The 27,494-nt window shown below is 38.9% G+C and overlaps 1 long non-coding RNA gene across 1 annotated transcript in view; it reads right to left on the bottom strand.

The window, feature by feature from the left end:
- LOC143696129 (uncharacterized) overlaps positions 1 to 23,461 on the bottom strand; it is a 43,895-nt gene extending 20,434 nt beyond the window's left edge. The window contains exon 1 of the long non-coding RNA XR_013185541.1: positions 23,320 to 23,461. This is a non-coding gene — a long non-coding RNA (uncharacterized LOC143696129). The remainder of the gene's footprint in view (positions 1 to 23,319) is intronic.
- Positions 23,462 to 27,494: the final 4,033 nt, after the last annotated feature.

Genomic DNA, 27,494 nt, shown 5'->3' with positions numbered 1-27,494 from the left:
AACACCAAGGAACATGGGTTAAAAATGATGTAACTAAAGTTACATCAGAAGTAAAAAGAAGCATCAGTACCTTTCTAAGTAGTTTGGGGTGGAGGGGGTGATTCTCCATGAGAAAAAATAAATGTAGGTGTGATTACTGTCTTCCAGAAGGATGCCTTGCCCCACAAAGAGAGTTGGTGCAAATCAAATTCAACACACATAGTCCCTGAAGGAAACACTCACCTGCACCAAATATAGCTCAAAGTTTTTAAAATACAAATAAGATTTTTTTTGAGAAGGGATATACAGTTCGTTATAGTCTCTTCCCTGTACAACTAAAATATTAGCAGATTTTTATTTTTAATTATTTTGCTGTTTGGATAGTTCTAATTTTAACTACCCTCACATGGCTCCAACTAATCATTTATTGAAGGAAAAACATGTGTTTATCAATTCATATTTCCTACAGAACAGTATGAATCCTAGCTCCTCAATGTTCAGGAGAAATGCCTAAGAGCAAGCATTTTGTTTAAACACAACTTGGTTAAAACTAAACATAATGCAATTGCCCATAGGTGATGAGACAGCTAAAACAATCTCCAGCTCCCTTCTGAGTAGTGGGGGGAGAAAGGAGATTCAAAATGAAAAATTAGTTTCAGATTTTAAAATGAAATTATGTGTGCCATCCAGACATAGTGTAAACACCACTGAATGTTAAGCCAAACAGATAATCTTCTCCCCAGGGAAGAAAAAAGAAGTTCTATCTAAATTAATGTTCAAGCATGGGATTAAGTAAGTAAAATTACAGTCTAACCCCTGTTCTACCAAATCCAATCATAAGCAGCCCAATTCTGCAAAGAAACAAGTACACTGCTTTCACACTGATTGCCAGCAAAGCCAATGTTTGCCAGAGCTGTATCTTGGGTTGTTGTTTACACCATGTTCACAGTCAGCATTGACTGGCACAGACACCAGACCAGACCTGACTCCCTGCTGGGCTGTTTGGCTTACCACCAGTTTAGCAAGACAGAAACAGGGAAGAAGAACTCATTGTCTCAATTTCTCAGTTTCTGACAGTAGCTGCTGACTCCTCCTTTGCAGACAGTGGGACAAAGTCATTCCCAATTTAATAGGATTGCAGAGTAGTTTCACATGCAACCCTGGTAGAATCATGATGAAATCAAAGAAACAGACCATAAATGAATCCTTCAGTGTGATAATAGGAACCTCAGCCCAAGCTCCAGACACACTGTGGTAGCAGAACTGATTTAGGTCCATCATCCACTGTTCACTGAGGTGTGAAAGCGTTTGTGCAGACATGAAGAGAAATCCTTTCTCCAAAGAGAGCCCAGGATAAAATAAAATTTTCTCACTGTGTGGTGATTATCCCAAGTGGCCTTGTACTAAACACCCTTCACAACCATTTGTACCACTCAAGCCTTCTGAACTCTCTTTCCTTGCAGGTGCCCCTGTGTAGGGTACAAGCACAGGCACACTCTCAGGGTGCTTCTTGCCTTGAATAACCTTCAGTCCATGATCCTGGTTCAGGAAAGGATTTAATGGCATATATTTATGCTCTTTTAAGCAAAGCTAGAAACATGCACTGAAACTTCTGATATAGTGGCATCTATGTTTAAACACTCTGCAAAATAAGCTTTTTCTAGAAGAAGAATGGGAGAAAGGATGAACTATCAACACTCCTCCTTCCTTTTAACAGACAGGGAAGAAGGCTCAGGACCAGTAAAATGTCTTTAGCAGAGCGCTTTGGTACTAGTCTTACTGTTACTAAGTTTAATAATTTTAACATCAAAACACTTTATGCATTAGAAGAGTAATTTTAGCATGCAACTGGATAGAAGAGTAGGCAAATAAGGTGGAATCAATACTCCAACAATAAGAAACCATGCCTCCATCACTGAAAAAATGTGAAAGCCAATATAAATGTTATGGTAAAACATACCCATTTTTTAAATGTTTGGCCTACTGATCAGATAGAAAAAAAATCTTCCAACAGACCAAGACTGTAAGAATTCAAAATCATCATTAGGGTCTGCAAAATAATGCTAAAATATTACTATTTTTAAAACTCTGAATTATGATCTGGACTATTCTGTGTCAAGAAAGTGAAACATTCTTCTCTGTGTAGTATCTCAGGTAAACAGAGGGCCACATCCAAGGAAATAACTGACAAAACCTTCCAAGTACACAAATTAGTGCACAGACATACTTTTATTATTTTTTATTCCTTGCAACTTGTCAGATGGTTTTTGATTTTAAAATAAATTTCTTCTCCCTCCTTTCACTTCAAGAAAAATGGACAAAAAGGTTCAACAAAAATTCCTTCACATTTGTAAAATATATCTTCCCCTTCAGCTAGAACTCATAAAAGGATATTTTTCTTATGTCAAATTTTGCCACAAAAATGTAATTCTGGCTCAGTTACTTTAATTTCTCATCTCACCTGCTTGACCAATTCAAATTATACAACTGGCAAAACTGAGTCTTTTTAACTGAGCTGCAGCTGGGAACAATAGGTATCTTCCAGGACATGCCCAAAGAAGAGGAGAAACCTTCATATTTTGTTGGGGAAAGTCAGACTACAAAAGTTTTAGAAAGAATTAAACCAGGCAGGAATAATGTTCCATTTTGCCAGATGCATTCAACATTTTTAAACTGAATGGCAGAGTTGCAAGCTCAGGATTTCTCCCTTGCTGCCTGCCAAGCAAGTCAGACCTTCAGCCCTTTCTTTTTACTTCAGTCTACTTAATGGATGGCAACACAAGACAAAATCCCTGATTCAGTTCTGAGCCTATTTACAATCCATCAGTCCAAGAAAGAGAGTAGATCCTGAGTGTTTTGCTAATAAGCTAAACTCAAAATAAGCCCGTCTTTGTCTTTAATATACAGACATTAGCAGAGAGGTGTCATTTTCCCAGGATAAATACAACAGAGTTTTTTTAAATAACTGGTGAAGCCGCAATGAGCTTCTACACAATATATCATCAAGTCTAAACATCAATGTTGACATCCATATTAAAACTTCCAACTTTTAAAATCACAAATTATCACTTGCTTTTACCTCCAAAGAGTCAGCAAATGCAAAATTCAGTTCTTTTGAAGACACAGGGCAGAGGCCTTACTCAGGTAAGGGGATGTACTAGTGAGCTAGGTGAAAAAAAAAGTTAAGCTAAACCTAATTTCTAATAAAACTTCATTACATGCAAAGATTTCCAGAATGAAGCATTTGTACTTTTGTGCTGGAAGCATGTCTTAGATTTGTTTGCCATGTTAGAGAACTGATGAAAAATGACCTAGCAGAAGTGCCAAATGGCAAATTGTATTGTGTTGATCTCAGAAAAGAGAGACAACTATGTAAGTCTTTATTTCAGGCCAAGGAAAGCAGAGATTCAGACTTTTATTTACCATTATGTAATTTTAGTGTCCTAAACACCTGACTACTTCCTGTTCCATTATAGCAGGTTTTCGCCTTTGTATTCATTATTGTCTAGCAAATTTCAAAGTATCTAAAGTGTTCCCTATGTTCAACCAAGACCAACAAGCAAGGCTTATTTCAGATGGTGTTCTGTGCACTCAGAAGCTTTGCAAACCCAGCTCATAGCTCACTATACCACACTCAGCTCTGCATAAGCAATTCCATTGACTTGAACAGATTTGTGCCCAATTCCTCCAGGTCTGACTAAACAATGATCTCTAAAACACTCTTGAGCAGACCTCAGAGCTGCTTCCATTTATTATTTTGTACCACAAGCAGCTATTCTACTATCCAGCATTAACTTTAAATTAATTGCACAGCACCACAGCCAGCTAGTTATCTAAATATACCCGAGGTAGGTAAGGAGTGAAGAGCACACAGAAGAAATTCATCACCAATTCAGATGGATATCAAAAAAATCTATAATCAGCAAGGGACTGCATGAATATATAAGAACTTAGACCCATTTTGTGAGTTAATTCTCTTGTATTTAATTATGAACAACTTTCAATCATTTATTTTTCTCATATTGATTAATTGGGTGGAGTGAACAAGACAAAAATTTTTAAATAGTATAAGTCTGTGCACAGAGCCCATGATCTAGTCCATAAAAATCAGTGATTTATTTTTTTACTGTTCTTGACAGAATTATTCCAATGGTAGGCTCTAACCAGCACCCAGACCATCTGGTAAATTTTCCCTTGGCTAGGGTCTAGGTGTGGATTTCACTGGGGAAACTCCCCACAGGATTTTTCTCACCATCCTCCAGCCCATGAGAGCAGCTACAGCATGATGGCAGATCCCAGGCACAGGAGAGCAGATTGCATGGCAGACCCAGGCCTGGCACACAGCTTCAGGCAGAGCAGACCCTGGCAAGAGCAGCCAGCAAGTCACCAAGAACGGACTGAGGAGCAGCAAATAAAAAGGGAGATATCAGAGCGACCAAAAAATGGGGTGGTTCCAATGCAAAACCAGCACAGGTGGAAACTGTGATGCTGTTCTCAAGCCAGGCACTCTGAGAATGTGCTTAGAGATGTGGTGGAATAGACCAGGAACCCTGAATGAATCTTGACAACTCATTGGGTATATGACATATCTATTAAATAATAAGAGCAGCTCAAGAGCTGTAGGAGAAACATGCTGAAGGAATACTCCTCATGATCAAGAGCAAGCCAATGGGAATAATAGGGAGTGGCTCCTTTTCTCTTATTTCAACTTCTTCCCATCAGAATTTTCTTGGGTCTTAGAAGCATTTGGATATTTATTCTCCTTATTTGATAGTTCCAAAGACAGCTGGAGTTACAAATTCCTCTTATATACTGGGATTTCAGTTTTGTGCCACATATGAGTGTAGAAAAGCAAGTAATAATGAAAGGCTGTGGAACATCTACTGTCAGTCAAAGCCTCAAATCCACTCCATTTGTACAGTAGATTGGTTTTGTTGCTTCTTTTAATTTAAGGGCAATAAAAAGTTTTCTTTTGGAATGAATAACATGCAAGGCTTTGGAGCTCTGCATCCAAACAAGGCTTTAGCAGTGAAAGCATACACTCATCTCTTATTGTTGCTATTATTACTATCACTATTATTGTTATGTGATTTTCTTTCCCAAAGCTTTGTTACCTGGGTGAGTTCTACCCTTATCTATCATTGGAATAATTTATCAGTCCCATACCTATGGGAAAATGAGAGGTTTTCTTTTCTTCTTCCTTGAATGTTATCTGCTCCAAGATAAAATATAGCACCTGCTGTTTTCAATCAAATACATCTGAATAGAGAAAAAAATAACACTATATTTGATATTGTACATCTTTGTGAATGTCACATACTTTTCCATGTAATATACAATTAAGCATACAGACAAGAGAAACAAAACTAAGAATAAGGATTATGCTAAGTCTGCTTTTCTAAGCAAAAAGAGTAGCAAATGTAGAAATTGGTCATTTTACAGAGGCTCCTGGCCCTACAGGTCTGCTGAGAGGCTTCTGATGGGTGCTGGGAGCTCTGGTGGGAGCTACAGGCAGAGGCAGGGATTGCTGGTGTGCTGCAATGCCCAGCCCACCCCACAGTGGGGATCTCAGCCCTGTGGCAATGAGCCAGCCTTTGGGCTAACACAGCCTCAGGAGTGCTCCGTGACCAGGGTGCTCCCCTCACCGCATGTCTTAATGGTGGGTTTGAGGCTCTTGGAGGTCTTTCCCAACCTTAACAATTCTGATTCCATGATAATACAGAGTCCATAACCCTCTGTAGCAGAAAGGAAGAGAAAAAATTTAACAGACAGTTTGGCAAACTAGAAAGGCCAGAGTGATTCTGGGGCTGAAGAAGAACTTTGACACATTCTGCATCCCATTTTGTCAGAGGAGACATGCTGGACCGTGGGGAGGATGCAAGCCTGTGCCTCTGCAGGCACCCCACTTTCTTTAACATGCACAGACACACTCTGGTCCCCTACAAACACCTGCTGACACTAAGAGTCCTTGTGCCTGACATAACAATGCCCCAGTGTCCTTGCCCAGATGTGTTTATTCCAGAAAAAAACTGCAATCTTGAAGAGAATGGTGAAAGCATCCCATAATTTTCCCGTTAAAAACCATACCCTCAGCAAGAGCACTTTGATAGCAGAGATCAGCACAACCACACCAGCATATCCATACCAGCACTGTGTCTGGCCTGAGGTCCTGCACCTTGACCTCTCTTTGGTCTTCAGCTTTCACCTGTCTGAATTACCACCTTTCACTTTCTCTTACAGCTTTTTCCTTCTGCCTTGATCATCAATTTCCCTGCTGCACAAAGGATGCTGAGGCAGGATAATGTGCACAAAGATTTATTAGCAGGATCCACTGCTGATGACACACATCAACTCTAATAGACAAAGTAATCTTGAGGGAAAAAAACAAGAACAAAAGCAGAGAAGGGCAGAGAAAAGAACAGGAGAGAGGAAAATGCAGAGAAGGAGAGAAAAAACTCCCTGACAGCCAGTTAGAAAGGGCAGCCATGAGGTCCCAGGTGAGCCTCACTCTCTGGACAGTGTCTCCAGTGATGATGAAGGAGGAGGACATTTCCCCTCATCCTAAATGTTTCACTGAAACACACTTAAATTCCCTATGGACTGCTACTGCTTATGATGGCGTTAGCACAGACCTGAGTACACTAATATGATGCAAGCACTATACATCAACTGATTTTTAAGGTTTTTTCCTCTTATATTATTAGATAATGTTTACTGAGCATTTGTATTGCTATTATCTACTTGCTGTACAAAGTGCTTGTTTTCTGTAATATAAATTAAAGCCTATTCATATTTTATTGATTGTAATTATCTCACAGTCTTTCCTAATATTGCTCTCAACTTCTACTGAGGTAGCAATGCCACAACTAGGCATCTGTCTGCAAATTAAAACGGAATAGAGCTTTCTGAGTTCCAAAGACTGAAACCAGAATTTGTAGCATCCTATCCTTAAACTAGTAGGCTCACTACATTTCTAGTTATCACAGGCAGGGCAGGTTTGTATACAAAAACAGACTCCAGACCAGCAGGGGTATCTCAGCAAGGAGGCCAAGGACTAAATGCACATGGTGAGAAAATTATCCTCTCATCTTCCAAACTGCTCCCTCTGGATGGCATTAATGACATGCATTAGTTGTGTGCACCAGCACAGAAAAAATTGAGGCATGTTTCTGAACGATTAATGATCATTTTCTCAAGATGGAACAGGTGGACTACATAGGATGGCAGCAGCTAGACAAATAAACCAAATTGTCAAATAAACAATTTGTGAACTTAATTTTATTTCCAAGGATTAGCTCTAATCGCTCCATTTGGATTCTGTCCTCAGCTTCCATTATAGCAAGGTAAACTCACAAGTGTTTGAGATATGTACAGCCTTGCTGAGCCACTGACCATGTTTCTCTGAATAAAGACAGGATTCAATTACTGGCATTCAAAGGTTAATAGGAGAAAAAAAGAAGACAGATAATTACTCAGAAAGTTCCAGAAAATGCACTGAATGTCAAAGACTGCAATCCAAGCAGTTACTTTCTATCATAACATATGATTAGATGACTAAATCTACTTGTAAACATTACAGGGTGCTAAATATGGGAGGCCACCACTGAACCTGAAAGTGAAGATCTAGAGCAAGACAAGACAAGGCAGACAAGTCCAGTCTGAAAAAGTTACAAGTGATTTGCTGACATTGGCATGGAGGGAAGAATACAAGCCCCCCTACCCTGCATGGGGATAGTGGCCCAGCCCACAGGGCACCACCTGGGAACAGTGACAGGCAGTGACAGGCAGTGACAGGCAGTGACAGGCAGTGACAGGCAGAGGGGCTTCCAAGAAGCCCACTCATTCCACAGATGAAGGGAAATGGGTCAGTGCAGCCCATTCCCAGGAAGCATACCTGTGCTTATCTGTCAATCCAGCCAAGCAAAGCACGTGCCACTCCCTAGGAACAGGGCCTGAAATCTCAGTTTCCCTTGATTCTTCTGTAGAAGATGGTGACTTTCAGTGTTCCCTGACTCTTGTGGAAGATGGGTGACAATTCCAACACCAGACTGGAAATTAGGACCACCCTCTGTGTCCTGTGGGTTTCCTTTATTCTCAGATGAAGCCTCCCAGTGCGAGTGAATTCCAACCCACGCTGGGGATGCTCCATCCCCTAGGCTGCCAGTAGAGAGAAGAAGGAAGACTTCACATTAGGAAGACTATATCCTCATTCAATGCAGGTGACTTTTCTTATGCCAATTTCAAGACATTTCCACCCTTACTTAGAATATTCAAAATTCATTTCCAAAGTGGTGATATTTGTAAATATTGATCTCCTGGGTTTCTTCTAAACAACCCAAACTAAACCTGATACAGCAGTACTCCAGCAAATGAAAATGCTTAGGTGATAGTATCTTTTTTATTTCATTAAGAATATATGAACTTCATTTGGAAAAAGAACAAAAGACCAGACAAAAATAGGCCAGAAGAGTAATTTCAGAAAATTGGTAACAAGAAGCGAGTCTTTCAGCTCCCACAAACCCCAGAGACACAAAACCATTAAAGCACATACTGTGGCAATGGAATAATTTGCCCTTTCAGGTACCTATAAAAACTCAATTGTAAAAATATTGAATATATAGTATGCTGTTAACTCAGAGGATTACTTGTGTGCCATCTTTTACAAGAAGCTGTTTTTCATTAAACAATAATATAGAAAATGGGACAACTGATTTACATTCCAAGAGGCTGTAGTTGCAGTTACAGATACGATGGATGATCATCCTGTACTCTAAATTTCACCATTACAAAAGTTTGGTATAAACCAGAAAGTATCACACAGTTAGAAAGTTTTATAAAGAAGTCTTGAAAAAGAATAAACATAAAACCATTTCCAAGAAGCCTCCAGGTCCTACTGAGATGTGCACTAACCTTTGAAGAATCAATCTACACATAGTCCTCAGCCAAATTGTGCTAGTGCTTAAAACTAACAGACTCTTGCTAAAACTGTGTGATTTAAATTGTCCTGGGTTATCTTAAACTTCCCAGACAACCTCCTACTGCACAGCACCACAGGAGTGAATTGGTTTAAAGCGCATGACATCCTCCAAGTACAAAGTTACCACCAAAGCCTTGTTTCTGACCCAGAAACTGAGACTGCCTTTTTGTTACAGGACAGATGGCAGCAGGAAATCAGCACTAAAGCATGCATCTTACAATTGGTATTTAGCACTGTTTGTAGTTTCTAAATGTGGTTTTCCTAAATAAATGCAACCAAAATATTGTGAGAATTGCATTTTTGTCTTCTTTGATTTGCAGGTTAAATATCTCAATATACCAGCAAAATTACTTTTTCTTCTAAATCTCAGGCCCACAAATTCACTCTGGGGAACAGGAAGTCAAGCTGGATTCTTTCCATCTTAAACATTACTACCAGAAATAAAGGCTTCACAAGACCAATTTAACTCTCAGCTGTGCTTCTGTAAATTCCCTACTTTTAAATCAAGCTTCTAGTTTTGAACACCACATCAGGTTAACTTAAATCTTAAATGGTTCTAAGGGCAAATATTTAGGTTTTGGAGCTGAGTTTGGAGGGCTAGAGGTTATAGGAGCACGACTGATGCAGGGACTTAATAAAGCCTCTCTGATTTGGCCTTATCATAAAGCAGAGCAATAGGGCTCAGGAGCTCAGTCCCTGGGTAGGGACCGGGTGCCCGAAGCTAGCTCGCTCATGCCAACGCCGCGGGGCTACCATCTAGCAAGCATGGTGATTATCAGCTCTATAGTGATTGCAAGCTCTCAGGATTTCAGCTCTGCTTGCTAGGTAGTGGTGCCCTGGGCTTGAGGCTGCAGCAGACGGAGAGAGAGGAGAAGGAGAAGGCGCAGGCTGTTCCATGGAGATGGCTTTATTGGGGAGGTCCGTGAAGGGTCTCTGCTCTTCTTCTTTCTCCCCTGATGGGGTACAGTATGCTTCTTTTATAGGGTTGGAAAGGATCCAAGCTTGACCAATAGTAAGGGGTTAACATGACATTGCCTTATAGGGTTACAGAGATTGGTTAAGGGCGGAGGACAGGGAAACAGGAATTTTCTTTTGCTGTTTCAGCATTCCTATTGTTCATATTCTCCATGGTGCTTTTCCTAAATCTATGGGGTTTACTACAGGGACTTGGGACCCTGACGCATATTGTCCTATGAAGGGTCTCTGCTATTGGACAGCCCCACTCAGCACACTTGAGTCTCTGAGCATGACTTGTTGCAATGTCTGCTGGTTAGTCTTCAAACTCCTTTGGCCCTCAGACTCCTGACTCACACAGAATCACAGAATCAGCTAGGCTGGAAAATCATCTAATCCAGCCTAAGTGATGTAACACCACCATGTCAACTAAACCATGGCACTAAGAGCCACATCCAGTCTTTTCTTAAACACCTCCAGAGATGATGACTCCACCAGCTTCCTGAGCAGCCCATTCCAATGCCCAATCACTCCTTCTGTGAAAAACTTTTTCCTAATGGTCAACCTTAACTTCCCCTGGTACAGCTTAAGACTACGTCCTCTTGTCCTATTGGTGGTTGCCAGGGAGGAGAAACTGACCCCCTTGGGTTACATCCTCTTTCCAGACAGTTGTAAAGAGTGACAAGGTCTCCCCTGAGCCTCCTTTCCTCCAGGCTGAAGACCCCCAGCTCCCTCAGCTGCTTCTCACAGGACTTGTGTTCCAGATCCTTCACCAGCTCCATCATCCTTCTCTGGACACGATACAAAACCTCAACATTCTTCCTAAATTTAGGAGCCCAGAACTGGACACATGGCTCAAGGTGTGGTCCCACCAGTGCTGAGTATAGTGGAAGAATCACTTCCCTGGTCCAGCTGGCCACAATATTCCCAATACAGGCCAGGATGCCATTGGCTTTCTGGCAGAGGACAACTGCTAAGCAAAAGCAGGCACACCCATGCATAGCTCTCCTTCCTAAGTGAACACTCAGCTCATGATAAAAATTTACACAGCTCACTTAGTATTCTCCTGCACACCTCTGAGCTTGTGGGAAACTGCTTCAGCATTGGCTTGGGCTCGGTGGATTTGGCAAAGTCAGTTTGGCATCAAGTGCAAGGTCTGGCCCACACTTGCAGCACATTCCAACCATTGCACTGAGCTGCATAAAGAACAAACTCATTTCATGGGCAAGCAAGGAAAACTATTGCCAGACCTACCAATGTGGGACATTTCATTAAAACTAATTTCTAAACCCTGCCTCCAAGTCTTTAGTAAACCCATTAGTTTTAGACCAGCTCTAAAACACTGCAGCACAAATTCCGGAAAGCCCAGAAATTCTGTGACATAACATTTTTACCCATGAAATGCTTCCTAATAAAGCAGACAGCGTCTTGACTGAAGGGAGCCCCTTCTGAAGAGAAATCTGCTAGACCTCCTTACTTATTTGGATGCACAAAGCTCCACAGCAATATCAGTACATTTCTGAAAAAGCTTATGGCAAGCCATGTTTATTTATTTGTTCAGGTCTACAGGTTCAAATTGCCTCAGCTAACTTATTTGGAACTAATGCCATTATAAATATTTGTAAATATCAGAGATTATCCTCCTGGTTGATTTTGTATTACTTCCTCTTCAGTGCTTTAAAATGATACAGTGCTGTCCTATTTAAAAGTACTTTCTACAAGTACATGCAAATGCACCAAATTCAAGAGTTTCCTATTGTTTTTAAGTTTCTCAAATGGTGGCAAAAATCAACTACCTGATTCCATAAAAGAAGCTTCATTGTACTATCATTGCATTCATTTGTGAAAAAAAATGCAATAAATAACTTTAGGCTGCAGAACTGGTAATGTTAAGGTTCTTATTGTCTATCAGAGAACAGACATAATAAAATATGCAAAACAGTATACCCTGTAGATTTGCTGGAGTTTAACCCATCTACCCTAGAGTTATCAAAAGAAAAAATGTAAATAGACCAGTAGCACTTTCTAGGGGAAAAGCCAAGTGTTTGCTTTGAAAAGAAAAAATTCTCCCCACTATTCAATCTCTAAAGCCCCTTTTAGACAAGTACTTAGAAAGGGAACAATTATGAAAATTAATACAGAAATTACACCAAAAGTAGGCCAGGTAATAATACAATCAATCTTGTCATAACCAACACCTACCATCATTTAATGGATACAGCTTCAGTGCATATTATGCTCCATTTTTATTTTTGAGTTTTAGGTATATTATACTTTGCTTGAAATATAAATAAATAGAGACTAGAGCTGTCTAAAGACACAAAATCAAAACTTCAAGTACTAAAAATTGCACAGTTCTTGTGTACTTAAAATCAGCATGACCCTTACTACTTACAGAATGGAGCTATATACAAGACATAACAATAGGAATTCATGTATTCAAAGTTTGTTCATTTTTCTGGTTTTGCTTCCTTTTACATTCTTAAAAAAGGCTAATAGTCACAGATGCATATCCCTGTAAATACTTGATAGCAAAGTAAAACACAACATTCCCATTTTAATCCTAAAATAATGTGAGCAATAATCTAAAGAGCAGCCTATGTATTTTTTCTGTCAGACCACTTAAAGAAAATCAGGTTTTACAAAAGTGAAAAGTGGCACTGGAACAAAGCAGCAAAGAAATTACTTTGAAAGAGCACATCCAGAAAAGCATTTCTATAATTTTCATTGGTCAAAAAATTGCATTAATGTTTGGATTTATCAGCTAAGGACTAATTTTGGTAATAACACTACATCCATTCTTGTAATAGGAGTCTCACTGTTTGGAAAGGTGAATGAGGTAAAAGACTGAGAAAAATCAGGGGAAGTAACTTTGAAATGATGTATTTGCCAAGAGCACTGAGTGTTCTGTATTGAGCAAAACAACCTACTAAAGCAGCCTCACTGCAACACATTCTTCTTCCAAACTAGACACAGCTTATGTAAATCTTAGCACTGATATACTTTATTGTGTTCAGGAAACCACTACATAGTCCATGGTAATTGCATATCTATAAAATTTTCCCATTTGAAAATTATGTTTACATTGGCAACACTCCTAATCCAGATAACCAGATGTTAAAAAGAGTTTTTTGTGAATACAGTTAATTCCATTCTAAAATACAGATTATATTATGATAGCAAAAGAATTCTTTTCCTGGTATAATACATATCTTCTTTGGAAGACGTGAGGGGGTTACCAGAAAATCTTATAAAATGATAAGAGAAAGCAATATTCTGACATCCAAAAATGATAAATATGCAAGACACAAAATAAATTCTTTATTGTCAACTTGCGAATGAACGAGAACATGAGGGTTTTTATATGCTGGATGAGTTCATAATATCTCCCTTATGGTTTATTTGAACTTTTCCAGAGAAGAAAAATTATTTGCCTGGCCACATTTTATTACTTATAGCACAGATTAGAGAGTGTCTTCCTTCCTCCCCGAGACATATTGCAGGTCTCTGCCAATGTCTCCTGAACACCCTTTTTTTGTGGGAGTCTTTCTTCAAAAATGGCAAAGGTGACCCCATGTAGATGAGGAATGAGCTGCAACAAAAAAACCTTAAGCATCATTAGCTATGGAGATCACACAGTTTTAGGCAAACTACCAAAGATGAGCAAGCAGTTTGCTGGAGTGTTCAAAGTATTCTCACCAAATGTAAGGAGAGTTAGTGATACATCTATGAGAAATGCATAATGCAGGATCAGCACAAATGCACACCATGCATACCAATTCAAATTGCCTTCCTAAATTCACAGAAGAGCGCCTTCCTCATTTGTTCCTCTGTACAAGAATTGTTCAATACAGACAATAACTGATATTAAGAACTTTCCTAGGGCCGCTAGATTCAACATATTATGTAAATGATGGAATTCATAACTTTTCTCCATCTAAAATGCAATTATAACTCTTATTTGTGATGTAGCAACAGAAAATCCTTTTCTGCAAGGAGATGATCCCAATCAGGTTAACATGAATTTTGACATTGATTTGCATAGAAAAAATATTGGGACTCTGACTACTTATGCATGAAACAGCAGTTATCTGCCTCCAAGACATTTCCTACATTGGTACAGATCTGTCACCTTGCATGACTCTCTAAGCTTCCAAATTGAGCTTCTGAAGTGGTCTAATTTTCATATCACTGTTCCAAAGTCAGCAGCTATTACCCATAACTAATATAATATGACAACACTCCTCAATGTCTCACTCTTCAAATGCCCTTAGTCATTTCCATCACTCAATATTTAGAATTATGCATGCTGGGAAAATGTAGCTCATAAGTGTAGAGTCTCTTATGCACAGAGATTCCTCTCAAACTTTTAGTCTAGAGTTTTCAGAGGTAATATGAGCCCTGTGGATGCAACTTCTTCTCAACAAATACATTTCAAAGCAATGTTTTCTTCTATGGGGAACATCCTTGAAAATATAATAGGAGGCATTTTGACCAAATTGCCTTCTGTTTGCCTGCTACCAATCACACTCAGTTGACATTAGTTAAGCCATCCAGTTTACCTGGATGCCAGAAACCCACCTAGAGCTGATCCCGAGCTCTGCAATCAATTTTGCCAATGCAGCTCTATATTACAGAAGAGAAATATTGACAAATAATGAAGTATAATTACTGCTTGTGTTCCTCAAGGTGCATTATCCTACTGACTTGTTCTTTCTCTCCCAGAATCAAACATTTCTTTTATGACAGCTCTTCTTCCATTGTAGAGTGAATTAATATCCTAACACTGGGCTCAAGCACAAGCAACCCAATTTTGTCACCCTTTCTCACATAAACAGCACTTTGTCACGTAAACAAATACACTGAACCTACAAGCACTTTTACCTGAAAATGAGTCAGGTGACAGAACTGAACCCTTCCAATTTAGAGGGGGCTTAACCTGTAGAATACATGCCACCACTGCCCATTTGCACTGCTCTGGCAGTATAAAAGGACCTTGAAATGGGTGCAAATGCAAGTGTCAGATCAAAACCAGCACTGTGCATGCATTCTGCACAGTCATTAGCAAGACACAGAGTGTGAACAACGGGCACAGGCGGTGTTCCAGTGTACAGCAGACAGACCACAAGTGACTGATGGGTGTGCATGGCTGAATAACAGGAATAAAAGGAAGGAACCCAACAGTCAGTGCTCCACCCCTTTATCAGAGGTTCAAATGTCCAGATGTAGATCCTTACAGAGACAGAGGGGAACAAAAGTGCCCTACAACAGCAGCAACTGCAACTCTTAGACCACCAGTGGGAGTCACTGAGACCACAGGAGCTTTGCTAATGTTTTCTATTACAAACTTGATAAAAGTCTATCATAAGCACTGAGACATGACTGGGGCCCAAAGAAGCGTGGCTCAAAACTCAGCATGAGAAAGCTGTCATTGAAAAAAAGTAAGCACCACCTGAGAAACTCACTCTGAAGGAAATTAGCTCGTGTTCTACCAAAGATTAGGCTAAAAGAGTTAAGCATGAACTAAGTAAAAGGCAGAAATGTAAAAGTGGCTTTGGGCAAAAACTATCTCCTAAAAGGATTTGTTTCACATCACCTGACTTCTTGGCACCTTAAGGTGAGAGAAAGTATTAACAAAAGCAGCATTGTCCCTCAACCCTGAAATCTTAAGAATGTGATTTTGTCAGTCAACTGAGTGATCAACTTACCTTCCATCCATCATCAAGTATTTGACAGGGTATTATTTTATCAGTGCTAAAAAGCCCTGATGTCTCAGTCCATTACAGAGAGTTTCTGAGAATAGAAGTCTTTTCAGCCTGCAGAAACATGTACAGAAGTGTCTAGAGAAATCTTTAAAGACTTTTTAAAAGTAAACCAGTCAATTTCATGTACTTGACTGGTGCCAAGCTTTTATTGTCATGATCCTTGGAAGCATCCTCTGCATGAAGGACAAAAAGTAAAGAGTATTTAATTGTCTCAAATGCAAACTTACATGTGTCAGTGTATTTACTCTGCAATAAACAAAGTTTTTGGGTTTTTTCCCAATGGAAATAATTTAATGGACTCAAACATATTAAAGCAAATTAAGTAGAAATAGAAGACAGTTTTCTCAGAACCAATATGAACCCATTTATTTAACAATGTCTTTTTCCTTTCTGCGATGTTAACCTAACTAAAGATCAGGTAAATTTTGCTTTGCTTTAGTTTTAAGGGTTAGAAAAGAAAGCAGGCAAAAATAGAAATGGCAAAATTTTCAGGCTATACTTAACTGTAAACATAGCCAAAGATCATAGCAAATGCAATCAAGAACAGAAGAGTTTTAAACTAAGCAAGCAGACAGCAATTAAATGGGGATAAATTTAGAATGAGACTAGCAACAAAAAAACCACCCCAAACTCTCCAAAATCTCAAAACTTTTTCTGTTGAACAGGAGAATGCTAAGATAAGCCAATATGGAGAAAGAGATTAAAGAGAGCAATATACATTGCTAACAGTTAATATGACCCCATTTTTTTTGTAGCAAAAAGGAGAAGTTTGTTCTGTAAGTGGTACTAGTTAGTCAACATTCAAAATTTTGCCTATAAACACTTATAGTTCATAATGGAAGTAGTTTCTGGTCTCTAGGAAAAGTAATTTAAAAAAAAGTGGAGACACTGCAGGTGATATAGAAATCTAGATTGTTAAGTAACTGTGAAAAAGATCTAAAAGTTTTGGAAAATTGTCCATTTTTTCCCCCAGTGTGAATAAATTCAGTTAGTGCTAATCTTTCATTAGATACCCTTTTTGAAAATAAATGATGGACAATTTATTACACACTGTTCCTCTTTTTATGATTTTATAAAATAGATAATAAATTTATTGCCTTTTATTTTAAAAATCCTGATGAAAATATACAAGGTAGCTTGTTGCACCTTTTAGCACTGACTCAACTACAGGAAGGGAGCAGTTTTGTCACCCGGGAGAAGAGCCTGAATTATTGATCTGCTCTCAGTAGGGTTGATCCTACATCTAAATATCCCAGTATTCATCAGCAAATCACACAGCATGCTCTATTCAGCACCTACCACTACATTATCTTTTAGGGACACCCACTGAGATTCCATTAGTCCTATTTCCAGCTTTTAAAATTTGCATTCAGAGACTTCTTGAATCTTCCTTTCCTTTATGGGGATTCTCAAATTCAGATACGAGGCTTAAAGGAAAGCTCAAGCATGTTTGTGGAAAAACCTGAGGGGAGATAACAGATTTTTTCAGACCACCCAGAAGCTGGGATGCCTCATCCTTTTCTTTAACCACACTGACTTAAAATCACACATGACAATAGGAAGTTAGCACAGAAAAAGATAGTCTTCTAATTTCACACAGCTTTGTGAGAGCATTATTCTTTCACTGTTGGAAAGCAGAAGGAAATGGCACCCATACCCATTGCTCCTGAAGAGGTTGCTGAGATATGTGTAGAGATTCACACAATTGAGACTGATGTTGTAAATTGCAAAACAGTATCTCACTGAAAAACATAATGAGCTATTTCAGGAAGCCAAAGTGGGAACAGAGAGTGTTTCAGTGCATTTATCTAAGCAATCACAATTCAGACTTCAAGGCAATAGAAGCAGTAAAATAAGTATAATCAAAGAAACTTACTTGTCTGGGTACATTTAATAAAAAAGAATGGATGTGATCCTAAGGAAAGAGTGCTCATCTTTGGTTGGTCTTCACCAGCATATTTTCTTCCCTAAATCGTGGTAGTGGACAGGCTATATAATACTCTTTTCAATACATAAAATGTGAATTCTCTGCAATACAGAAAATACATACAGCTGCTAGGGGTAGAGGCAAAGATGGACCTTCACCCAGAAATCAATCATGTTATGGTTAGTTACCTCTTTCCTCATTAGCAGCACTGGCTCTATAACAAACATCTGGCCCAGACACATGGATCTTTAACAAAACATGGCAATAATTTGTTTTTCAATTTCCCATAACATCCAAATATATAACCAAGAGCACAGCTCAGAGTAACCCTTCTCCTCTGTATTTTCCCTCTGAAAATAAAATATTAAAAAAAAAAAAGCAAAAAAATTAAGGCAAAAAAACAAAGCACAAGGGAAGGGTCAAAAGCAGCAGCTGAAAAATTTCTATCTTGGCTGATAGAAATGTGATAGTTAGGTATCTAGGTCTGTAACACCCACTTCAAGAGATCTTGGTGCTAGTCTGAGCCTTTGAACACATACAGCACATACCTACCACTGTTGACCTGCAATTCAGCACTGAATTCTTAAGTAACATTTTCTGAGGGAGATAGAAAGTACTGTTTTTCCCATTTTCTTGACTCCAGAACTGAAACAGACACCTCAACAACTAATTTGAGGCCCCTGAAAGAAAAGTTATTACAGACAAGCATTCACTGCAGAAAGTCATGGAAAGTCCATGCTCTTAAGTGACAGGAAACACTGCTTTCTGCCTTCAGAGTGAGTTTCATCACTAACATTTTCAGCATGAATATTTAACACTCACTAAAATGTCACATTCTCCTCTTTTGCTTTTCTTTTTTTAACAGGAAGAATACATAATACATCTTCTGTTCATCTCTGCTCTTAATCTTGTAGCTCTCATGGAAAAGTTTAACCCATATGTCATTTTCCTTGAGAGTTCTTGCATACATTTCCTCTCTGGCCATACAATCAAAACTGAGACCCAGCCATGGATGAACTGGAGTTCAACATCTATGTACATGGAAACCTATGCAGAATGATCCAAAAATAAGAAAGGTAATCTCAGAAAAACTGAAGTCCTCTGAAAATGCTTTTGTTTAGTGCAGGCTACTAGGGATATCCACTCTGAACATAACTTTGTTTACATGGCTAAACAAAGGTAAGAAGGCTTGTTCCTGAGTGGGTCGGAAAGATGTGACAGTAGACCAGATGGCACAAGAAACCAGTCAGCAAAAAGGACAAATCTTCCCACCACTCTACATCACTCACTTAACTTTTTCCTAAAAGGACTGTCTGCCATATTAACTACAATTTTCTCTGTGCAATGAATCCTCAACCACTGCTTATTCCTTGGTATCAGTTGGGTGCTATTACTCCAAGCAATCTTTTTTTTTAATGTAAATATCTAACAGGAATGAGAACAAAACAATCAATTAATACCAAATAGACCACTGAATAATCTCCTGGAGAAGACAACTTCAAACCATTATTGATATGGCTGGAAAAGAACTAATGATTTAGATAGAAGGATGCTTTATGATATTGGCAATCCTTTTGCCCTCTACTTGCCCCCCCAACAATCTTTCTAAAACTTTCATCAGGGAAGGAGATTAAGGAAAGATGGCTTGTAATGCAGTATCAGATACAGTGCACCAAAAATTTCAGCTTCTAATCACATTTCATTTTTAATAGTCATATCCCAGATTATTTATTTTTCAGACAGCAGCTTAAGTTATTTGAACAACTTTGTGAGCAATTTCCTCTACCCCATTTCTTCAGACATTTGCAGTAATTTCATAGGTACTACCTCTTTACATTATTTTCTAGCTCATCACTTTTACTATCATTTTGACTCAGAGCTCATTTCTTTGATGTACAATAATTTATTGTGAGAGCACAGGATATCAAAGGACAGAAAGATCTTCATCATCTAATGTGCAGCATGATCTACATGTCAGAAAGAAATAGTAAGGTTATTATTTATGCTTCCTCTCAACCATCTCTCTTGCACAATAGTCAGATTACTACATTCAAATTACAGCACAAAATTCATTTCACACCAAAGAAGCTCCATTTAATACCAGGCAAGGAGTCTTGTGGTGTAAAATCCTGTATTCTGCATTGTACAGAGTAAGAAAAGGCCAGCTCCCTTTGTCCCAAATTGTTTACTGCTCTTTAGATTAACCTGCAACACCATCCAGAATATAGCATTTGGGTCCTATATGTAACATTTGTTGTTTTTTTTTTTTTTTTTTTTTTCTTGCTGTGGTTTATTTTTGTTCTTCCCTATTTCACTTTTTCTTTTTGGTGGAAATCTGTTTTAGCCAACCAAGACAGAATCTCTTTTTATTTCATTGTCAACCCATGCCCTGAAAGGTGGTTGATGCAGGTTAGCCTGGGTTTTGAGCTGCATGCAGCAATGGTATAATGTACCTGTCATTCTAATTCATGAAGCTGAAAGACAAAAATCAGCATCAACAATAAAAAGTGCAACATCAGCTTTTGTGGTTCTCTTCCCTTTTATGTCTATTTGTCTTGTTTGGTTCCCAGCAAAATTATATCAGAGCATAAACTTAGGGAAAACAATAGCTTTAATCTATTCCAAGTACATTTTCTTTTTCCAAAAAAGACATTTGATAAAGTCTACAATTCTACCTATAATATAGTTTAACTAGAAGAGCTCCCTTCTAAAACCCTTTTATATACAAAGGAAAACAATTAGGGGATGCCAATTAAATGAAAACTTCTTACTGTATTACCTATTTTTACAGATTTTATTTTAAAATGTATCTTTAAAAACCCCACTTAAATTATACCTCAAATTTTCCAACTAGTTTTCTTTTTTTTTCATACCTTAATTAAAAGATTAAAACAATTTGCAGTGTCAATTGTGGACCTAATAAGCCAAGGTCTTCACACTGAGACTTCACTATCATACAATGAGTGAGAATAACATGAGACCATTTAGGAACACTTAGAAAAGTAACACCATCAAAAATAAGAGGTTTTTTTTCAATTATGCCACTGGTATGCATTTGTGGGGATGTGGGTATTAGTGCCTGTAGTGGTGAAAGGCAATATTGGCTTCTGATTAAAACCTGACCATTCTAATATTGGCTTTGTTCCATCACACGTCTCCTTTGAAATACCTGTGACAGTTCTGACAGCAAATCTCCACCTAACATTGCTTACCTTTCTTACATCCACCCTTGTTTTCTGCCACCTCACCCTACACTTGCAACACTAGCCCTTCCCATTACACCCAGCCACAGCAATGTTTTCATCCAAAAGGCATCCTAATGACTGCCTTCCTCATGAGCACATAAAGGATATTATTCACTCACACAATTGTCGAATTTTCCCCTTAATTTAAAATTATTGAGTTTTGGGGAATGCTGCAATATGCCAGCAATCAGCTGTGTCTATGTTTCTGGGTGAAACTCTGCCCAGTCTTGGTGTGAGACATGGCTGTATCCTCCCAGCAAGCTGGGACCATCCCAACTTCTGCTTCCCTCCCTTACTCTTACACTCATTGGAAATTAGGCATGTGGGCAGTTCAGAAGGAAGGTATTGGCATTCCAGACCCTGGAACCATGTCCAGATGACAGCAAGACAAGTGGTGCAGAAAACACTGTGAGGCAGCCTTACCTCACAGTTTCTGTGATTGGAGGTTTCCTACCATTACTCCTTGGTGAGATTTGACACAGCTGAGATCTGCTTAGGCATTCCCTCTAGAGCTCGTCTCTCCTAAGAAAAGTCAGCTCCATGTAATCATCCATCATAAATAAATACTGTCTGATAATAAATTCTGTGTCAAGTCCTCAGGTAAGTAAGTGATTGATCTTCCTGTGATAACCCTTGCTCTCTCTTATCAGCTTGTCTGAAATGGTTTTTATCATCACTTGTTTCTTCCTGTTCAATATAAAGTTACAAATCCATCCAGAAACTAATCATGTTTTTCAATGTCTCTGCAAATGTTTAGCACACCTGTGTGCTCTACAAGATAACAAGAACAATAACCACTAAGCAGCAGCCTCCAGCCCTAGAATAACCTGCAAATGTTAATGCATAATTAACGTTAGCGTACAACATATCCTTTAATTGCAATTCACAAAGAAAAGTAGAAATAGAAAGAGACCAAAAGGCTAAATAAACAGAAAACAATAGAAAGCAAAGTTCTTCTGAATAAGAGATTTTGTTCTTCTTCAAAGCCAGAAGTCCAAATTATCTGCAGGGTTTTTTACAATAAATTAAGTACGCTATTGTATAATATTCATCTAAAACTAACTCCATATTGCTACTTCACAAGAAAAAGATAAGAGTATGATTCTATCCAATTTTACATGTGTGGATATCAGGTATAGCAGTATTACTTCAAACTCTACTTCTAACACAGAAGGTAAAGCTGCTAGAATTTTGGCTGGCTGAACAGAATTTGAGCACAATGCAGAAGCTTACTTAAGTGTGGCAGTACTGAACATTGCCACCCTGGCACTTACTGAAGCACAGGGTGTGCTCATTTCCATATCAATGCAACACATGTTTCTCCTAGACAAAGCTGTTTCACACCACTGCAGCTATTTGAACTTTGGAAATAAATGGAAAGGTTTCTGCCTTATTGTTAAAAAACAAAGAAACTTATATCCTTTGTGCACAGGATACAGTTAAAGAACTCTGTCCTTTGTAGGGCTGTATTAGTGATTTTGGGCAAAAGGAACGCATTGTAACAGAGCTGTGTTGTGCAGGAAAGACAAGCATCACTTTAAATTCAGAACACTGTGTTGCACAAGTAATAGCAATGCCTTTCAGATTTAGAAGATTATATTCACTGCAACTTTGTTCATTTGCTGAATGAGCCTATAGCAAAACCTGGGAATCAACAATAAAGTGAAATTTAAGTGATTTGTCCTAGGTCACAGAGAAACACTGGAAACAACAGTCTGTCCCACTTGTGTGTCCACTCATGTTTTAATAAGACCAAGTTTCTTCTCCTTACCCCACAGAGAAAGAAATACTTTTCAGACTGTCACAAATCAATTCTAAAATACACTGTACTGTACAAAACAGCAAGCTGTAGAGCATTTGGAAGGAAAACCAAAACCTTCAAGAAAAGCTGTATCAAAGGACCAGAAGCTTTGTCACGTCACATTAAAACCCAGGGTCCCATTGCATCAAAAAGGGTATTACTGGGAAAGAACCACATCTTCCCTGCAGTGAAAGCAAGCAAATGGTTCAGTGCTGTAAAACCAAGACCATTTAAAATCACTACTTTTAGCTAAGAGCAAACTAACTATTTTTAAACTTGAAGCTTCACAGACATGTAAAGAACTCATTACTGTAAACGAATATGACTCCTCAATCTAAATGCCTGTAATCCATGGCACAATACTTTTATTTAGATTGAAAAGAAAACATGTAGTCTACCAAATTAACAACAATTCCTTATTCTATGCTCCCTGGGTTTTCCTTACAATAGTCTTTTCACAATGATTGCAGGGAAGAAAGAAAAGAAGGTGAGAAAAAAGTACTTTATACAGAAAAAAAAGTATCAGAAAGTACATTTAAAGATTACTTGTCAACTTGCCACAAGTTGAATTTTATTTCATGACACAACAGCAAATGAGAACAATTTTTTCTCCTATACTCTTTGAAGAATAGATGCTTTTAAGAAAACAGAAATAGAAATGGTGCTGGTACCTTTTTGTTCTTCAGCAACAGCAGGATGGAGGGTCTCTAAGCTCACAAAATCACAGAAGGGTTGCTGATGAAAGGAACCTCTCAAAACCTTCTAGTCCAGCCCCTGCTTAAAAGAAGGGTCAGCTAGAGCAAGTAGCTCAAGGCTGTGTCCAGTCTGGTTTTAAATATCATCAAGCAACTGCTTCTCTGGACAATCTATTCCAGTGTTTGATCACCCTTACAATAAAAATGTGCTTTCTTATGTTCAGATGGAATTTTCTCTATTTCCATTTGTGCCCTCTGACTCATTTCCTGTCACTGGGAGCCACTGAGAAAAGCCTGGCTCCAACTTCTTTGCACACTCCCATCAGGTATTTCTGCACATGGGCAAGGCATCCTTAAACCTGCTCTTCTCCAGGCTGAACAATTCCAGCTTTCCATTTGCAGATGAGTGTTTGCATGCACTTGGCATTGGTGAGGTTGCACCTCAAGTGCTGTGTCCAGTTCTGGGCCCCTCACTTCAAAAAAGACATTGAGGTGCTGGAATGTGTCCAGCAAAGGGTAGCAAGGCTCATGAAGGGTCTAGGAAATTAGTATTATGAGAAGCAGCTGAGGGAGCTGTGTTTGTTTAGTCTCAAGAATGCTCAAGGGGCTCTTCATCCCTCTCTGTGACTCCCTGAAAGGAAGTTGTGGTGAGGTGGGGGCCAGTCTCCTCTACCACACCTGGAGTGAGAAGAACAGAGGGAACTGCCTTAAGCTGAGATGGGAGATTCAGATTAGATACTAGAAAAATTTCTTCCACTCTTAAGGTAGTCAGGCACCAGAGTAGGTTGCTCAGGAGAGATGGAGGAGTCACTATCCCTGGAGGTGTTCAAGAAGTGTCTGGATCTGGTTGATGGATGATCCAGTTTGGTGTTAGGTGGACGGTAGGACTGGATAATTTTGAAGGTCTCTTCTAAAATTGATGGTTCTATGATTCTATTTATTAATGACACATCATTATTAGCAGTTGGTGATCACAACTACTCGCATATTTTAAAGCTGAAGCAAGATATACCCAGCAAGATATACCCATATATGCTAATGTAAGGATAAGAAGGAAGAGAGAAGGACACAGTTTTCTAGTAATTTCAATAACTGCTACTGGCCAGAACCAAATGTTATAACTCAAATTATTTTAAAGTTCACATTTATAGTTCATTCGTCTGAAAATTCTGGCCATAACATCCATGAGTTTCTCTACCCAGCTGCAATCCCTGAGAGAAATATTCCTTATAATTCAAAGTAGACCTAGCCTCTGGCAGGTAGCGTTTTTTTAACTCCTTAGAGGCTTTTGCTTTCTTACTTGAGGACTCCCATCTAAGAGAGAAGCACAGCAGGCATACCTGAACAGAAAACTGTTAAACCCCATTCATAACTCAGTGAATTGCCCAGACTAATACACAACAGCTGAACCCACTATTCCACAAAAAGCCTACCAAGTCCACCTTTATTCCATAAAAAGACCATTATCATTATACCACATGGGAACCAATTTAGGTGTAGCAGGACATTATGAGTAATGACAAGCATCAGAAGATACTATACAGGTGTTACCAGGCTGGGAGTAATCAGTTGGGTGCCATAGAGGTAGTCAGTCTCCCACACCTGAAGTCATGGTCAGGGGTCAAGTCTGAAATTCAAAACCTGAGCTAGAGACCATAAAGATCTACAGCTAATAAAAATGGACTTTGGGAAAGCCCAGTCCTCAGTAGGCTACTTTAAACAAGGACTGCAGGCTTCCAGGAGCCCACTCTGCACAGGCAAGGTGCCCCACAAGGATTTCAAAGGAAACTTGAACACAATCAGACACAGAACAGTCAATCACAGAGTCAGACCAAACCTGCAAAGAACTAGCCCACAATGGAATCCAAATCCTATCTCTTACCTCTCTCCAAGTCTTTTCTGGATATCTGAAATGGGGTACTACAACCTCCCAAGGACAGGATCCCTCAAAGGATGTGTGAAAAAGGTCATGGTTTTTTAGCTTTTCAAAAACCAAGGTCCTTCTGAACCGTGCTGATATCACACAGGCACAGGAAATATTAAAATACAACATCCACACACACTGATACACCCCCTCTGAAGTGGAGACATTAAAATGACAGGGCAACTGCTGAAAGTAATTACAAGGATCACAACTTAGGACCTGGATGCCCACATGAAATTCCTGCTAGTACAAAATTCCCAGTTTCAATGCTTAAGTCTTTCAAAACATCCAGCTGTACATTTCTAAAACTGTGCAGTTTTTAGAATTTGGAAGAAATTAAAGAATTGCCTTTAGAAGAAGCTCCATCACTTCTAACACTGAAGGCTCTACAGCTGAGAAAGAAAATTGGCTGGTTTGTCACAAAACAAATATTCTCCAAGTCACAGATTTCACAGTATCCTTACAGAGAAAGGTCCAAATCCCAGTGGAATATAATGGGATTGAATGCATGCATTCTAAACTACAATGGAATTTAAGTGCCTACATCCAACTGAAGTGCAATTAGATTTGAGTACCTAAATCCCATAACCTGATTGAAAGTCTACCCTCAGTGTTTCACAGGATCATGGGGGCAGGTGGGACTTGGCAAACATATCACATTATGACTCAACTAGAACAAGAGAAGCTGCATTTAGTTCAATAAGATTATCTCACCCCTCTCACATATAGGATTATTTTCTTGGGTTTTATTCTTTTACAACAGAAGGTGGCATTGCTGAACTACCAGTGTTACACAATTAGCAGATCCTGCATTCTCCTTCCCAGAAGAGAAACTGCTGGGAAATTCACAGAGGTTGCATAAAGTTGACTTACATTAATAGGCTTTCCTGATACTGCAAGCCCAAGGTTAAATTTAGCTAGAAACCAGCCAGCATGAGCAAAAATCATGGGTTTGGCACACAGGATTAGAATGGCTGCAGAGATTTTGATCAGGCCTATAATATATATATACACCAATCCTTTGGAAAAATAAATAACTAGCAAACGGAGGCAGAACACACATGACATCTGGAACCAATATATGCCAAAAAAAAAAAAAAAAAAAAAAGCTAGCAAATACTTTCCACTGTTTTACACATTCAGGAACTAGTTTTGTCGTCCTCTCGCCTCAATTGCAGGCTATTGCCACAGGGTGGCTCATCACGCCTGCGATGCGAGTTTCAGCCCTTTCTGCTTACACAAGCAGCCGGAGCAAAGCCGCTCTTTCTCCAAGCCGGATTGCCACAGACCGAGCACACAGGAAAAACAACTACAAAGAGAAAACCAGGAAGAGCACAGACCCAATTTTCATTCACCATAGCCCCGCATAGCTTCTCTCCCGCCAGTGAGCCAACAATCATTCCTGATGATTTTGCGGGCGGACAGAACCGTGTGACACGAAGGCAATGAGCCCACATTCCTCAGCAGCCAAAAATCCCACTGACTTCCTTGGAATGTCCAAATGGCCAAAACAAGTCAGCCTCACGCCTTGTTCCTATACCTGCTCACTGTGACAAAATAGAACTTGTTCCCTTCAAAGGGCATGGGAGAGGAATCCTGTTCACTTGACAGTGCCACTATGAAAACTGACCTCACTATCACCTTGGGGCTGGTAAAATTTGGTGTTAACCTCTATAATAAAATAATGTCACAAACTGTTAAGAAAGCAGACTGGCAAATTGAAAAACATGCACTTTTAACTATAAAATAATTCTAGATGTGAAAACTTGTTTTTTTAATAAAAGGAGCTTCATACAGGTATCAAACTTAATAAGTAACTCTTTACTGTTAAATAAATTCAAACATGCATACGTGACTAAATTATTGTAATGATCAAACACTATTGACTACTATAAAACAAAAGGGCTCTGAACAACTGGAAATTAGAATTCTCTTGTTTCTAACTTTTTTTTTCTTTTTTGCTGCTCTATGTAAGGAATATGTTCATCCTGAGTGAAACAAAGTATAAAGTTATTATATACTTAGCATATTTGGTTTGGTAGTGCAATTTTCAAAATGCAATTTAATCAATTTCCTCAGATTTAATATGGCATTTTAAACCCTAGTGCATTGTCTCCTCCCAGTACTACATATTTAAAATGAAATTGGATCCAAAAAAGTTCCCCATTGCATGGCTTCTGAACTAGTCATTCACAAATGCTTTTTGAATGTAATAACTCTGCTCATG

Source organism: Agelaius phoeniceus, chromosome 1, assembly GCF_051311805.1.
Source record: "Agelaius phoeniceus isolate bAgePho1 chromosome 1, bAgePho1.hap1, whole genome shotgun sequence".
In the NCBI taxonomy this organism is placed as follows: Eukaryota; Metazoa; Chordata; class Aves; order Passeriformes; family Icteridae; genus Agelaius; species Agelaius phoeniceus.
The sequence above is the reverse complement of the archived record's forward strand: the minus strand, read 5'-3'. Positions and strand labels throughout refer to the sequence as shown.